Here is a 14,455-nt window from a genome sequence, read left to right as displayed (position 1 = left end):
AACCCCATGCAGTGCTACAGGCTGGGGGCAGAGCAGCTGCCCAGTAGAAAAGGACCTGGAGGTGCTGATTGAAAGTGTCTGAACATGAGCTGGCTGTGCCCAGTTAGCCAAGAAGGCCACTGGCATCCTGACCTGTATCAAGAGTAGTGTGGCCAGCAGAATCCAAGTAGTGATTGTCCCCCTGTATTGGGCTTGAATCCTGTGCCCACTTTTGTGCCCCTCACTATACTAAAGACATTGAGGTCCTGGAGCAACTCCAGGGATGAGCAACAGAGCTGGTGAAGGGTCTGGAGTACAAGGAGCAGCTGAGGGAGTTGGGGTTGTTTAGCCCGGAGAAAAGGAAGCTCAGGGAGGACCTGATCACTCTCTACAGTCTGAAAGGAGCTGTAGCCAGGTGGGGTTTGACCTCTTCTCCCAGGCAACCAGCAACAGGACAAGAGAACACAGTCTCAGGCTGCACCAGATGTCAGGTTAAACATCAGGAAGAATTTGTGATGGAACAGCTCTGGAAAGGGTTGTTAAGCATTGGAATAGACTTCCTAGGAAGGTGGTAGAGTCACCACCCCAGAGATGTACAAGAAATTACTGGATGCTGTGATCTAGTTGACAGGGTGGTGATCTGTCAAAGGTTAGACTTGATCTTAGAGGTCTTTTCCAACATAAATGGTGCTGCGATTCTCTGATGTGGCTATGGTCTGAGGAACAGCACAGTAGGGAGATTATAGCTTGTTTAGCCATGGATCTGCATCTCCTCTGGTGTCTAATAAGGCCTTTCCTGCAACTGGAAGAGTCCCGATGTGTATATGTGTTTATGTGCACATCTCTCCCTTTTCTCAAATTTCTGCTGTGTAGCAAGGGGGGAGCCTGCATTACTGCTTTCTTTCCAGCAGAAGCTAGAATCTCTTTCTTCCTTCTATCTCTGATTTTTTTTTTTCATTTTCATTATATTTGTAAGAATTAACATGGTATTTAATGAAAGATGTCCAATTGACTTGCAAGCTTTTAGAAGAGAGGATGACCACCTGTGCAGAAGTACACATGGTGAGGGCAGGGGAGGACTGTGACTCCTGTGTGCACATATGCAAGCACTCCTCCTCAAATGAAAATGAGGCTATAAACATTTTTTGTTTTATCTGTAAACTGTGTTTGCAGCTACCACAACATTTTTAAGATTAAAAAAAAAAACCCCAACAAACCAAACACAAACATATGGGCAAAGACACACAGGTTGTGTTTTTTGCTGATTACATGTTAAGTGGGAAAACTAGAAATCAGCACTAATACAAAAAATAAACATCCATTTAACCTTTTGTTTTTGTTGTTGGTGTTCTGTTCATCTGGCATAAATTTGAAAAATAAGAATAAATCTTCTGGGGGCTGTGATTGTTTTAACCTGCCAGTAACCCCCTTGAGTTCATCAGAGCAAAAGACAGTGAAAGCCTGTTTATTGTCCAGCAGGCACCTACACATGTTGTAAGTGAAGTTCCATCTGGTCACAACATCGTGGATCATCTGGGTAACAGCCAGGCTTCATTTGCTTCATGTCCTGGACAGCATGAAGGCAGCCGAACAGGAATATTTAAATGACTGACCAACCGCAACCAAGTTTGCCCCTGAGAATTCCTTTAATAATGACTGCTCACTATGGAGCAGTAGTGGCTCTGTGAGTTGTTTTCTGTTTTAAATGAGCCAAGCTGGGCTCCATGGAATGATTTAGCTTTTTTATTAGGTGCCAACAATTTACTGGAGGCACACTCTTGCTCTTCCCTTGGAAGATCAGGATGTGGATATTGACTGTTCCTAAAATTTTTCCTGAAACTTGTTTTTAAGAAAAACTGGACTGCATAGCACAGCTGACAGAGCAGTTGTATGGAGTGTATTTTATACCTGTGCAGAAGGCACCTAAACCTCTCCCACGTCGGAATTTTCCAGGCCTTTGAAATTATTTATACCTATTTTGCACAAGGGCAAAAGAGGATGCAGATGCACCACTTAGCTTTTTGTAACTCATGACCTGAGCACCTTCAGGGAGAACTTTGGTGGCTAGCACTGCCATCCTGATGGCAGTGGTGGATGGGTAAGGACCTGCAGAGGCATACTGCTTCTGCCTCCAGAAGTTCCCCAGGTGGGCAGGGGTAGCTCACAGCTGGCTGTGATATCCTGCTACCAGATGTATGTTCCCCTTGGAAGACTCTGGTCTGCAGATGTGGATTTGAGTGCAGGTCTATAAAAGGGTAACAGACAACTGCCTAATACACACCTGCAGCTTTGATTACAAATGCTGACAGAAGCAGTGCTTGCTAGGTGAATCGTACCTTTCACCTGGGGCTAGGAGGACACAAAAATCCTAGAATGCTATCTGAATGTAGTATGCAACATGCTATCTGGAAGTAATGAGCGCTTCAAAAAATTCATTCTCTCTATAATACTTGGCAGTGCCCATAGAAGCCTTCTAAAGCACAGCAAATATTTTGAATTTCTGTAGGTTCCTCACTGTTTGTTCATCATAACAAACTTATTCATAATTTATATGGAGAAGTATCTCAGTTTACCTTCAGAGGTGACTGTGAAACATATTCCTTTCTGCTTTAAAATGTGGGCATTTTCTATAAAGATGTCATTCCTTTAAGTAAAAGTTATCCAGGAAAAAATGGCCTAGATACCACCTTGACATGTATCAGAATGGTTCATGGGCCATTCCTGTCAGAAAATCTCAGGAAGTAATGAATGAAGATTACAGGGGCAAATTAATGGCAAGTTGGTTGCTGTAGAGGCCACAGTGTATTTAAGGAGTCATCAGGTGGCCCACAGCTGGGCATACCTGTGCCTGCCACCTCCCACAGCCAATCCTGGTGTACAACCTGAACAGACAAAGATGTGCTTAAGAGTTTACAAAATTAGATTTCAGAACCTCTTTGCACCTGTATCTCTCTCTACATATAACCTGAATGTCAGGACTCAGACGCAGGTGTGCATGTAAACATAAACTTCAGGTCAGTGGGGCCAATAACGCCGGTGTCGCCACCGCAGGATGAAGCCGTGCAGGAGCTCAAGGGCAGTAAAGTGAACTTTGGCTCCAAACTTCCCGCAGGCATCCCGTCCTTTCTCGGGCACGGCAGTATCTTCCCAAATCCGCTTGGAGTCACTGTAACACAGCGGCCGGGCCGGGGGGCGGCGGCAGAGCCGGGCTCCATCCCTGCATCCCGCAGGGCGCTCCTGCGAGCAGCGGCACTGAGCGCCCGGGTCCGAGCTGCGGGTCAACACCGCACCTTGCTGCATTTGCCTTACACGGCGTGCTTCAGTGTATGGCTGTGAAAGCAGGTATTGGCGAAGTGCATTTTCCTGGATGTTTGAGGGACATCTTTATGCTTCGCAAAGTAGTGTAAAAGAAAAGCATTAATTTGGTAGAAAAAGCAATTATTTCATTACTACTTGTGCACTGTGGTGTGTGGTCATATGAGGTGCACAGTCCCATGGAGGAGATGGGGTTGATCATATGCTATCCCGTTTCTGCAGACACGTGCTTCTGCGGAGCTGGAAGCTTTGGGATAGAAGGAGATGTTACTGGGAAAGAACCCAGCTCTCTTCTCAAATGAAGATTGCAAAAATGGACAGAGACTGACAAAGCACAACTACTGAGAAAAGCACTGTCTTCGGGTTCCGAGCTATACACAGTGAACAGTGTATTTTACCTAAGAATTTTAATTTAAAGCTTCTTTCTTTTTTTCCGCTACTTATACAGTAAATCTCACAAATGCAGCAAAGGTTGCAAGGGATTGCAACACAAACCAGTGTACACTGTACAACAGTCTAAATTGATACTATGCCTTTTTAGCATGCCCTTTAACAGGAAAACATACTATATAACAAAAAAAACATTTTCGATGGTTTGGTTGGCAGACAGGTAAGAAAGCATAATAGCTGTAAGGAACAGTATTAAAAGTCTATTAAATTATTACCTTACAGTTTCAGTCACTAAAAATTACTTGAATGGACATGAATCCATTTCAGTTTTATAAAGAAATCTTGGGTGTACTTCAGAGATGGGATGATTTTCCCCGGGCAGGAACAGCATAATCATGTTTCTCGTGAAATATTCTGCTATCCTCTGTCCCTTCTCCACATTACCATTTGCAATCCAGATATTTAGACCATGGCAAAGTCTCAAATGAGACTTGTACAGTAGCTCTGCTGCCATAGTTGCTATGTGTGTTTTTGTCTCTAGCATTATAATTTCAAAGATATCTTCTGAACCATATCCTAAGCCACCAGATAAATACACATTGAGTTAGTTTAGCAAAGGATCAAACCAGAATACAGAACTGATGCTGAGCAGACTGCGGGCACAGGCTGCAATTCTCTGGCAGTCCCAGAGAGGCTGTGGCAATTGGTATTTAACAGCGTTCATCAGAAGGGTAAACGTGGTGTAAAATGCTGAATAGGAAGGAAGCTACTGCCTTTAGCCTATTAAAAGCAAGAAATATTTTGAATCTAACTTAAAAAATACACATCAACCCTTGTTATTCTGAATAAAGAATACATTCTATTTCTGCCTGAGTAATGAAATAATAATAGTTTAAAAGTCATCTCACTCAACAAAAACCAAAAAGCTGTTTAACAATAATCATCACATAATTATATCCTCACATATATTTACTTTTTTGTGATGAATATAACAGTATGTTTAGGAACTATTCATTTATTTGAAATTGTTTTCAAGATTAAAGTTTAAACTATTGTCATAACACTGATCTTGTCAGCAGAATATGCGCAAAGAAACCAGAGGATCCTAGCATGAATATTTCTATAAATTTGCTTACTTACCACAGAATAGAGCATTGGTATTTTGCAGTGTTCCAAGGACAGAACAGCCTGCAGTGTTGTGCAGAAGGACATCAAAATTGAGACTTTCACAATGTCTGGAGAAATCTGAATACCTCTTCCATATAACTAGTAGATTTGAGTCTTAAGGATGCAAATGGCAATATGTAATTATATCACTTTTTTTCCTTCAGCTACATATTTGACCTGAATTATGCTTTCCATCTGAAGCCTAATTTGTCTCTGTTGAATGGCATAATTTCCACTATCTGTATAATTAAAAATGAATAAATGCACACTACAGTTTCCTCTGTGGTAAATGACATACTTAATTTGGTTTCTTTACCTTCATTCTGTATGCTCAATCTAGCCTTAGTTTGCATGCAATCCATTTCTACAGCAAAGCCTCTTTCTATATATTACGCATATATACTTATACATATAAGTACTGTATAACCTATATATACTATAGGTTATACAGTACTTGTGACTTTTAGAATTCCATAAGGAGCCTGGAAGCCAAGGAATTGACAAATCTAAAATAGTCCCAAGAAATACAGATCCAAGCAAATGCAGACATTTTCAAAGTGAGCATTTTCAAAATGAAGATATAAACTTCCATAAGTGTGCAGTCTCTTTTCTAAGAAGTGCTGTTACAGAAACTATATTAGCTGCAATTTAGGATTTTATATACTATAAACGTGGTCATTTGGCTCTTTCTAGCAAGTGGTGACAGCTTAAAATTTTCCAAATGAACTGCTTCACGGCATTTTTCAAGGTAATTGTTGCACTAATTTTTTATTTGCTAGATAGAAAATATTCAGTGTTCAATAAAACACAACTTAATGAATTGTTGGATACTTCAGGTATATAAAAACTTCCCTTTAACTTCATTAAATCATATGTTCTTTCTGACATGGAAGGTGAAGAGGGAGGGCAGGTACATTTTACTGTATGCTGCTGATACCTATTGAGCCATGAAAGATTTTTCAGTGCACAGCCTGGAGTTTAGTATTTGGCAGTGAAACTGCTTCAAATTCCTGGTAAATATGTTTAACTCATGTTTCTGTGATACTTTCTGGGTTAAACTGCTGACATTAATTTGAAAATTGCAACAGGACTTTAAGGGACATTTGAGATGTTAATAATTTATATAAAGGGAAACCAATTGCCATTTGCATTCTTAAGTCCTCCCCCCACAGAAACTTTCTGTAGCTGTTAAAGTTAAATATGCAACACATGCCTAGGACACTGCCCTGGGGCACTGCTAGGGTGATCCCTGGGCTGCTCCCTCCTCTTTGCAAGGAGAAAACTACCTCAAGTGAACCCTTCCTGGAAACGGAAGGACGTTTAGTTAATTAAGAATTAGGAAGTGTCTCCAAAGGGTAAGGACCCTGTTTTTAGCTTCTGATGGTCATATGAAAATGAAGGAGATTGAAATGCAGCTCAGGTAGTCCTGGGAAAGGGCAGGTCTCTGGATGCTCTTGGAGACATGGTACCGTACGACACATGGCTGCCCTCAAACCCAGTTTGTAAAATGTTGTTGATAAAACTCATTTATCTGTGAAATCTCATGGTGCGCCTCAGTGTTGAATCACTCAGAAAGAACAGGCTTTGGGATGATGGAATGAAAGCCACCTGAGCCCATCAAGATGCAGGGCTTCCCACATTTTGCTAGGGAGTGTCCCCTTGTGCCTTAGGCTTTCAACATTGGTATTGTATCACTTGCTTTGGACCAAGAGTCCGGTTTTGCACTATGCCAAAAGCCCTTCAGAAAGCAGATTTTGTCCTGTCAAAAGACAGCTACAGCTTCCCAAGACTACTGCAAGGTAAAGATTCAATCTAAGGGTGTGATCTTGCATTAAATGGAGCCAGGGACAAAAATTCCACTCATCTCAGTAAGGCTGGGCTGAGCTCACCGAGTGATGACTTGGAGGTTGTTTTTACAGGGACTAAGTCACCACCATAACCTGTGAGTGCCCTGGCAATGGTGAGGACAGTCCCACTTCCCACCAACTCCCTGATGCTACACTTTCTCCCAAAATACATATATTTAGCTTTGAAATTCTTAACTTTAAAAAGATTTCCTCATAGACTGGGAGCCCTTGTAGAAAAGAAAAGAAGGAAAATGAGAAAAATTTTTTAAAAAATTTAATTACCTCTAACAGACAAATTGAAATTTTTAAGTGGTAGGTAAGTATTTACAATTTCCTGATGAAATTAACTTGCTGGATGTTGAAGTTTTTGGCATCTGCTTTATTTGCTTTTCAGATTTTTAAAATTATAATAATGATCTTGATAGCCTTATATGAAAAGATGACCCCTGCAGAGATTTTCAGTTAAACAAAACTAGCAAAATTAATTTTCTACTCATCTATCTGAAGCAATTGAAGCAACAATACAGATAGTTTACTCGTGGTAGCTCAAATTGTTTAAAGTGCTTAAAACCCTGGACTTGTTATCTATAAAAATAATTAAGGGGTCAATAGAGTAATTTCTTTTGCCATGTGACAAAACTAAAACTCATCAGACCAAGGCCCACTCATGCTAGCTGTAGCATGAGAGTGTTGCTCCAACCTAATCCATGTGTCTATTGACATGCATTAAAAATACTAGGCTTCCATACAGAGTCACAAACTGACATGGTGACCATAAAGTTTGTGTCCCTCTTCAGTCTCCAGCAGCCTTTCCCCTTGGCCTTCCCCAGCCAGCTGCCACTGCCTTGCCCCGTAGCCCTCCTTCCAGCACTGCCAGCCCCTGGGATTTTATTGCCTCACTTCCAATCCCTTCCAATTGCCATCATTCGAGCACAGCAAAGCCTCACTTCAAAATGAGACAGGATTTTCTTGTTAACAAGGTGGTAAAGAGAAGTGAAAAAGTTGGTTCCAAAGTTCTGCCCACCAAAAAAACCTTCCAGATCTTTTATAGATGTTAAATTAAGCTCAAAATTTTGGTCACTTTTTAAGCATTTAAAAACACTCATTATGGTTTGTTTTGGTTTGTTTTGTGGTTTGGGGTTTTGTTTGTAAACAGTTAATGGCACAGGGTTCTTCATTGTTTCTCTAAGATACTGACAACTCAAATGTTTGCTAATGAGCTATTGCTGGTTTTGTTTGAGATAAGTCTGACAGTTTTGTTCACACCTGCCTGATCCCATTAACTCTTTCATTACTTTCTGTTTTTCACCATTTTGAGAGATGAGGCAGATCTTTTTAGTTCTGTGTTTATTCATAAGTATCTGATAGGCTAGCTCCTTCCTTTTTACCTGTAGGAATCTAAACTTGTAAATTGTCATAGATATAAATGAAGAGAAATGTCTGACATTGTAGGGGGAAGAAGGAGAAAAAAAAAAATCACAACAGTGAAATCACCAGAGAATGGAGATTAAAAGCTCTGCAGACAACCTTTTTTGTTAGCACTGTGAGCACAACTACAGTGCTACATGAGTACAGTACTACATTAACTCACTGACCTCCTTATTTTATGTATCTTCCTGTGAGTCTATGCATTCAAATCTGGCAGAGACCTGCAGGCAAAGCAGTTGGTTTCAGTCTGTTCTTTTGGGCAGGCTGGGCAAAGGCATCTGCCTGGGAGAGCACACTTGGGAAGGTTTTTAATCAGTCTGTAACTGCATAAAGAGAAAGCACATTTCTGATAGGAATAACAAATTGTAGTGCCAGCACTAAATGGTGATAGAATTGATGTCTGCAGCCCTGATGTTGAATGGCACTGAAGGTATGGAAAGATAGTTTTCAATACCTCCTCCTTCCCAGTGATCTGAAAAGGTAGCAGAAAGAGAAGACAGGAGTATTAGGATGGATGTTTATCCTACAGGAAAAGAAAAATTTTTACTTCCCATCAAAATTCCAGAAGCTTGGACTTTTTTTCCTTAATGCCATTTCAAATATTTTTGCTGCAAGGTAGGTTGAGAACTATTCCCATTTCATTGCCTGGAATAAGAGTTTTTAAGTATCATGTCCCACACAGCTGTGCACCAATTAAGTCTTCACACTGAGCTGGGAGCAGATCCCATGGTGAGGGAATGATGTCTCCAGAGGCTGGGAGAAAGTGAGAGCAGGCTGAGTCATTCCATATCTCCTTATCCTCCCTAGTGGTGTCTCTGATTTGGGCTCCTTTCAGCTCTATTCATGAGCAGATAACTGAGGGAAGGGCATGGGGAAAGTTATTTGCATTCCAACATTACATTTAAAAGCAATAAATTACTGGCAACTATAAACAATCTCCCTGCTGACAGCACAGCTCATAAAAATCTGGGTTTGCGTATTTGTTGCATTCGCATGTGTGTGTGCATATTCAGCCTTGTGGGATTTCTCTCCCAGCATTTATTTTTCTGGACTCTGAATGCAGTGCATGATGGAATGAAGACTTTTGCTTCTTCCTCTCATTTGATGTGGGTCTGCCTGAAAGGTATGATTGTTATCAGTGCCTTGAGTTAAGTTTCAGCTTTAAACAGGGAGAAAAGGTTGTGAAGACCTGGAGTAAAACCTAGACAAATGTCAAGAATGCTTTTGATCCTGTGATATTTACTGTAGCCAGAAGGCTGCACACTTCAAATTGCTGCTGAAGACGCAAGAGTCAGGGAGAAAAAGGAAGAGGAGGGCAAAGTCAGTGTTTGCTATGTGTCCACAATCTGATTACCGAGTGCTTGGGAATAGGGCTTGGAAATGAAGGGAAAGCTACTCTATTTCTGCCACTGAAGATGTCCCCAGCCCAAAGATGTGAATATGAGTGTAGACTGAGAGTGGTGATGATATGAGGTCTGCATCTCTGCTCTGTATAATCTGTCAGGTGCTTATGATGGTGTTGCAGCAATGCAGTGGTCCTTCAGCCTGGTGGATTCCTGGCAGCCAACTATACATTTCAAAGCATTCTCAGTTAGATGCATAGTGGAAAGAAATTCTGCTGGGAAAAAAACCCAGTGTGTTTCATATGTATTTTATAGAAACATTCTCTTAAGTAAATGTACAATAGCAAAGTGCCAGATTTTCCCTCGTGGGATTGAATTCCTAGCATTGCTTCAACTTGTACTTGTAATGTCCTCAAGTCAGCAGTCTTCAGTCTTTCTGTTTGGGAGGTATGAAGGTTTTGATTGTCACAATCTGTTTCTGCACTAAGGAAGCAACAAAACAACAACAAAAAAAGAGATAATGCCATTGCTGCTGCAACAGACAGAATGTAATCTGCATACATCAAGATGGAGCTGCTTTGGCTGAAGCAGCCTGGCTGATGATTAGAGAAGAAGGAATGTGGTTTTTTTTCTCTGGCTCTTGCTCTCATGTCCCAGTGGCAACATTTTTCAGGTCACTTTCCAGATTTGTATTGGACAGGTAACCTGGAGCAGGAGGCATGCAGGATCATGGCTGCCTTTCACAGGGCTGCTACCCTGTGCTGGAGACTCACCAGCTTCTCTCCAGAGAAGGAGGTATTGGCTGGCTGGGCCATCACTCTGACAAAGACAGGGCTTTCCATAACACATAGGCTATGCTGAGGCCCAGCTGACTCATTGAGAGATGAAATTTGGTCTGGATCATCTCAGGGAGGTTTTATGGCTAGTAACACTGGCAAAAAAAATCTCTCTTTGGTTATGTGATGGTTTGTGATATCAGCATGACAGGAGCATGAGCCTGGACACTGGGCACCTCCAGCTGGATGCTGCAGTTCACAGAAGATTGCCTCTTCATTCCCTTCAGCCCTATGGGCTTTTGCTAGAGGAAAGCAGCAAAATGAAAGTCAAGACAAAGTAAGCCAGGCTTTTACTCAGGTGTCTGTCTTTTGCATGGCTGTGTGATTTTTCCTGAGCTCCTCCATTGCTGTGATGCTGCTCTTCCCATCTACCCACAAGATCAGACTGAGACTCCAGTGGGAGTTATCAAGGTCTGATCTCCCATGCCGTGGATTAAAGAATACAGTGCATTGGCAGATGAATGCACCTACACTGATCTGTGGCTGAAGTGAGTCATGGCAAGGAGTGTACGATGCTCTAGTGGCTCATGCTGGGTGGAAGGGACAGGTTTAAAACCTGAAAAAATCAGAAGCAGGTCCTGGGCAGCCCTTTGTGGGCACTGAGGGGGAGAGAGCAGGCCCTATAGATCTCCATGAGAAGCGCCGCTCGCTCGGCAGGGAGAGTGGAGCAGGCTATGCCTGTGGTTCACATCTCTTTGTCAATGGCATCCAGCCCCTGGCCTTGGGAACTGACTGGCGGCAGTTTGCAAATGTATGTGCTTGGCTGGGAGCCTGCAGTTCCCTTTGTCCCAGCGGCACAGGGGGGCTAATAGGGAAGCCGGAGCGTGTCATCCCTGACTGCCAGAGCCTCCAAGCAGTAACATGACGGGCAACTTTTCAGACAATATCCAACATGAACATTCAAGGCTGAGCCTATTCTTCTTCTAGACACTGGTACTGACTGATTCCACATGCTGTTTTCCAGACTCTGTTGCAGTAACAAGCTCCAGTCCTGAATATGGACCATCCTTTCAGTGGAAAGTTCTGTTAAATCTGAAAGAGTAGGAACTGCTTGGGATAATAAAAAGTTGAATGTCTCTGAACATCGTGTATAATGATGTAGATGTAAAGAAGTAAAGTATTTGTACAGAGTTTCATATAATGTTCAGAAAATTATTCGCCTTTGCTCCACTCTGCTTTGCACACTTTGCTCCTGGTTCTTGTATGTCAATTGCATGAATGTGTGAGCATTTAAATTGTGTTGTGCTGGACCTTTTCTTAAAGTGAAATAATTACCAGTTAGAGAGTGTCCGAGATGGGAGTGATAATGGGAGGAAATATGATCCTCCTTTTCACTCATGGGAAAATCTGAATCAGGTGGCTGTAGGGAAGTCTTTTGGCATTTCCATTGACCTTCCAGCTTAAGGTACAAAATTTTGTTTTCCTGGAAGGCTAATTCTTTTGGGATTTGCTAATGGGCAAACCATGTGCTAGTGGATTTCATGTGATGAAAGCAAGGCAAATGGAAACATCCATAAAGACACAGGTGAGCTGTGTACCTAACAGATGAGCTGTATGTAGACTTACATCTAATCTTCTGAAGATTGGCACGATGGCCATGGCTGACATGATCCAGGGCTAGTGACGGTCCTGCTTTGAGCAGGGGACTGGACAGCATGACCTCCAGGGATCCCTTGCAACCAGCATTCCTCCAGTCCACATTGAGGTGCCTACATTTGCAACACATTGCAATTCCTTTAAACCAGCTACTACTTGTAAATAGCTTGGCAGTCCTGCTGAGTTTCATGCTTTCTTGCTGCTTGTTTCCTTATTGTCAAAAGCTAAACATAAAAGCATCCTAAACAATTTATAACTAAATGATTCAGTCATCTGAAAGACCAGCCTGAATTTCCTCATTGCTTCCCCGGAAGCAAAGATGCAATCTCATACCCCTGTCTGCAAATGCTGTCAGGTGGCTCTGAAAGACAGACGTTTTTCAGTACTGCAGTTACAGCTCTGTTTTCTTCTGCCAGAAATAGAGTAGCGCTGGCATGTGATTTGCAAATCTGGCATACAGGCATCAGCCTGGTTGAAAACAATCAACAGAAGCCATTTCCTCAGTGCAAGTAAATATATTGACATGTGTTGACAATAAACTGATTTTGTGCACTTTTGGAAAGGCAGACAGCAGCTCACATGTTTTAACTGCTTAGTTCCTCTAAAGCAGTATGCAGAAAAATATCTTTCATAAGCTATATTAGGCAGTTCATCTTCCACATCTCTGGAGCAATTGTGGTGTCATCTAATTATAAAAATATAATTCTTACAGACTGTTCATGCTGCATTGACCATGACAATAATATGTAAAAAAGTACATGTAAGCATATGTTTTAGGGTATGTGATGGAGTTAGGGTTGTTAAATAATAATTTTTATCCTGTTACTTCCACATAAAGTATTAGAAAAGCTTAGAAACCATTTTCTATCTTTGTTGTGTCCTTAATGCATTAGTTCCTTGCTGAATAATCACTCATGGTATAAACATCCTTTCGCCATTGTCAATAATCAAGAAATATGGCACTTTGTAATAACTGAGGCCCCAGTCCAGCAAGGCCCTAAATCTCATATTTAATTATACTGCTCTTGCTTTGAGACAGGCTGGCAGGCTGGCAGGCACCACAGCATGGCATGGAATTCAGCTGGCAGCCCAGAATGGTGGGAAGTGCCCACTGCACCCGGCTCTGCTGACAGCCTGCAAGCCCTGGCAGGGCAGCTGGCCTGAGCCACTTGCCCTCAGGAGCCAAACATCCAAACCCTGGCTCCTGGGACAGCACCTGAACTGCTGTGGAGAGTCACACACCTCCCAGAACAGGACAGGCCCCGTGTGAACACACCCACAGCCCCAGGGAGAGGCCAGCAATGCCCTGGTTTGTATGATGCCAGTGAGATGTGAGCAAGGCTGGACACCAAAATGCCCTCCCTTTCCACGGGGGTGTTTGCAGACTGCAACCTGGCAGCAGCCTGCGGAAGGGGAAGCTGCCTTGTTACAATCATGAGACTACCAGAAAAAAAAAATCCAGTCTAGTACTTCTCATCGTTAGATCTTAAACTGAGTCCATCCAACCAAATGGTCACCTCCATGAAGGATTGTATGCATTCCTTGGGAATCAAAGATTTAGTAACCCGTCTGACAGATTAAAGAAGGAATGCTGAGAGCGGCTTGTGCATGGATTTTGTGGTAGATATCTGACCAAAAAATCTGCTGGACCCTGCCCAGATCTATGCTAGAGTTGCAGGGGCACCTGCAGCTCTCCCAGGGGAAGCAGAACTTTGCTGCTCTAATTGCAGGCTTTTCCACCAGTATTCGCCTGTCAGCACAAGGTTGTGCCAGCACATCTATATTAAGTGGAAATTGGAACAAGTCCCTAAAATGGCACTTCTCTACTCTAGGGATGCTGTGCCTGCAACCCTTTGGATTCCCTGCTGCTAAGCTGGAATGACCATAACAGTGATCTTTTTTTGAGAAGAAACTTTTTTCTTTATGGACACAGAATTGTTTTTTAAAACCAGCTGAAACATGGAATAAAGTTGGCTAGAAGAAATCTTGATGTGGGTGAAATGACCTGCCACCACAATGGAGAGAAGTCCTGGATCTGAAATGCAGACTTCAAATGGCCCAGGATTTGGCTGCATCCCTCAGGCTCTGTAGATGCGAATGAGAAGTAAACTGATGGGAAGAATTCTAAGGCTGCAACCAAAGTGTCCCAGCTTGGCCAGTGTTTGAAGATAAAGGGAGCAGACTGGGCATGTAGTCATATATTATCTGAGAGAGGGAGTACCTCTGCAAGCAGGCTGTGATCTTGTCTCAATAATAATCATGGCACTGTTTGCTTATAAGCAGATATTCCAGTAAATCCCATTTCCTCCCTCCAGCTCCTACCAGGATTCAAAGCTTTGAATCTGCAAGAGATTCTTTTTTATGACAGCCTGGGAGGTTCTTCCCTCTCCTCTGCTCCAATGAATGCAAAGATTTCTTCACCAGGTATTTGTTTGATCCACTTTCACTTCTCTGTTCTAAAACTTTCTTTTTAGCATGGACATTATAAACCTCTCAGTGAAATTCTCACTTGCAAAAAGAAGTGATCCTACTGCAGTCCTGCGCTGCAGCTGCT

This window comes from Lonchura striata, chromosome 3 (assembly GCF_050655825.1).
Source record: "Lonchura striata isolate lonStrDom1 chromosome 3, ASM5065582v1, whole genome shotgun sequence".
Taxonomy (NCBI): Eukaryota; Metazoa; Chordata; class Aves; order Passeriformes; family Estrildidae; genus Lonchura; species Lonchura striata.
This window is presented reverse-complemented; position numbering follows the sequence as displayed.